Source organism: Meles meles, chromosome 2 (assembly GCF_922984935.1).
Source record: "Meles meles chromosome 2, mMelMel3.1 paternal haplotype, whole genome shotgun sequence".
Lineage (NCBI taxonomy): Eukaryota > Metazoa > Chordata > Mammalia > Carnivora > Mustelidae > Meles > Meles meles.
This window is the reverse complement of record NC_060067.1, coordinates 170,176,889-170,179,969: the sequence shown is the minus strand read 5'-3', so window position 1 is coordinate 170,179,969 and position 3,081 is coordinate 170,176,889. Positions and strand designations below refer to the sequence as shown.

The window sequence follows — 3,081 nt, the reverse complement described above, 5'->3', positions numbered from 1 at the left end:
ATTTTTCCCATCCTACCATGTACCTCTCCTCTGGCAACCACCAGTTTTTCCTCTGTATTTGATTTTGATATTTTGTTTGTTTGTTGATTTATTTTATTTTTTAGATTCCACATATAAATGCATCATATGATATTTGCCCTTTTTTTTGGTCTAAATCATTTCACTTAGCATTATATTCTGTAGGTCCTTCCATAAAGCCACAAGTGGCAAGATCTCATGATTTTATATGGTTGAGTAATATTCCATGGCATATCTATACCATCTTCTTTATTCATTCATCTGTCAATAGACGCCTGGGTTGCTTCCATATCTGGGCTATTATAAATAATACTGCAGTAAACATAAGGGTGCATATATCTTTTCAAATTAGTGTTTTCATTTTCTTTGGGTAAATACCCATTGGTGGAATTACTGGATCATATGGTATTTTTAATTTTTTTGAGGAATCTCCATACTGGTTTCCACAGTGGTTGTACCAATTTACATTCCCACCAACAGTGCATGAGCATTCCCTTTTTCCCCGCATCTTCACCAACACTTGTTATTCCTTGTCTTTTTGGTAATAGTCATTTTGACTAGTGTAAGGTGATTTCTCATAGTGGTTTTGATTTGCATGTCCCTGATGATGAATGATGTTGAACATCTCCTCCTGTGTCTGTTGGCCACCTGTATGTCTTTGGAAAAATGTCTATTCAGGTCTTTTGCCTATTTTTTAATCTAATCATTTGGTTTTTGGTGTTGAGTTGTATAAGTTCTTTATATATTTAGGATATTAATACCTTATCAGATATATCATTTGTAAATATCTTCTCCCACTTGGTAGGTTGACTTTTTGTTTTGTTGATGGTTTCCTTTGCTGTGTAAAAGCTTTTTATTTTGTTTAGTCCTAAGAGTTTATTTTTACTTTTGTTTCCTTTGCCTGAGGAGACACATCCATGAGTATGCTATTAAGGCCAATGTCCAAAACATTATTGCCTATGTTTTCTTTTAGGAGTTTTATGGTTTCAGGTGTTACATTTAGGTCTTCAATCAATTTTGAATTTATTTTTGTGTATGGTGTAAGAAAGTTATTCAGTTTCATTCTTTTCATGTAGTTGTCCAATTTTTCTGACATCATTTATTGAAAAGACTGTCTTCTCCATTATATATTCTTGCCTCCTTTGTCATAGATTAATTAACATGGGTTTATTTCTGGGTCTTATGCTGTTCTATTGATTTGTTTTTGTGCTAGTACCTTATTGTTTTAATCCCTACAGCTTTGTAATATAGCTTAAAATCCAGAATTGTGAAACTACCAGCTTTGTTCCTTTGGCTATATGGGGTCTTTTGTGGTTCCATATCCATTTTTGTATTATTTTGTTATAGTTCTGTGAAAAATATTATTGGTATTTTGATGGGGATTGCATTGAATATGTGGGTTGCTTTGGGTAGCATGGACATTTTAACAACATTAAATCTCTCAATCCACGAGCAGAGTATACCTTTTCATTTGTTTGTGTCTTCTTCAATTTCTTTCACTAATGCCTTATAGTTTTCAGAGTATAGGTCTTTCACCTCCTTGGTTAAATTTATTCTGAAGTATCTTAGGCTTTATAGTGTAATTGTAAATGGGGTTGTTTTCCTACTTTCTCCTGCTGCTGCTTCATTATTAGTGTAGAAATGCAAGTGACTTCTGTAGATTAAATTTTTATCTTGCAACTAAATTCATTTATTCTAAACTTTCTGGTGGAGTCTTTGATGTTTTCTGCATATAGTATCATGTCATCTGCCAATAGTGACAGTTTTATTTCTTCTTTACAATTTGGATGCCTTTTATTCCTTTTTCTTGACTAATTGCTGCAGGTAGGGCTTCCACCACTTGGGCTGAAGAAAAGTAGTGAGAGTGGACAGCCTTATCTTTTTCCTTATCTTAGAGGAAACGCTTTCAGGTTTTTACCACTAAGTATTATGTTAACTGTGGGTTTTTCATAAATGGCTTTTATTTCGTTGAAGTATATTAACTTTGAATCCACTTTGTTGAGAGTTTTTGTCATGAACATATGCTGCATTTTATCAAATGCTTTTTCTTTATTGAGATAATCATGTGTTTTTTAACCTTCCTCTTGTTAATGTGACATATCACATTGATTGATTTGTGAATATTGAGCCACTCTTACATCCTTGGAATAAATCTCACTTGATGAATGACCCTTTAATGTATTGTTGAATTTGGTTTGCTAATAATTTGTTGAAAAGTTTGTGTTTATATTCGTTAGAGATGTTTGCCTGTAGTTTCCTATTTTTGTAATGTCTTTGTCTGGTTTTGGTATTAGGGTAATGCTTGGCCTCAATGAATGGGTTTGGGAGTTTTTATCTCTACTATTTTTTGGAATAGTTTGAGAATAGGTATTAACTCTTTTTAAAATATTTGGTAGAGGATCCTTTTGTAGTTCATAAGCATAATGATTGGGTCTTCACGCATTTGTGTGATATGTGCCACCCCTTAAACCTTGTTACGACCTAGGCACATTACCCATCTGACGTGAAAAAAAAAAAAAAAATATTTGGTAGAATTCACTTGTTAAGCCATCTGGTCCTGGATATTTGTCTTTTGGGCAGTTTTTGATTAACAATTCAACTTCATTACTAGTAATCTGTTTGTTCAAATTTTCTATTTCTTCCTGATTCAGTTTTGGAAGTTTGTATATTTCTAGGAATTTATCCATTTCTTTTAGATTGTCCAATTTATTGGCATATAATTTTCATAATATTTTCTTGTAAGTATTTGTATTTCTGTGGCATTGGGTATTAATTCTCCTCTTTAATTCTGGTCATTTTATTTATTTGAGTGTTCTTTCTTTTTTTCTTTTTTTGAAGATTTTCTTTATGTAGTCGACAGAGAGAAAGAGAGTGAGAGAGCGAGAGAGCACAAGCAGGGGGAGCAGCAGAGGGAGAGGGAGAAGCAGGCTCCTGCTGAGCAGAGATCCCAATGTGGGATTTGATCCCAGGATCCTGGGGTCAAGGCCTGAGCTGAAGGCAGATACTTAACCAACTGAGCCACCCAGGTGCCCCCTCTCTTTTTTTCTTGATGAGTCTGGCTAC

The 3,081-nt window shown here is 33.9% G+C and overlaps 1 non-coding gene across 1 annotated transcript; it reads left to right on the top strand.

The window, feature by feature from the left end:
- The first annotated feature begins 2,417 nt into the window (after positions 1–2,417).
- Positions 2,418–2,522, top strand: LOC123937847. Its single transcript, XR_006817628.1, has one exon. It is a non-coding gene; the product is annotated as a small nucleolar RNA U13 (small nucleolar RNA).
- Positions 2,523–3,081: the final 559 nt, after the last annotated feature.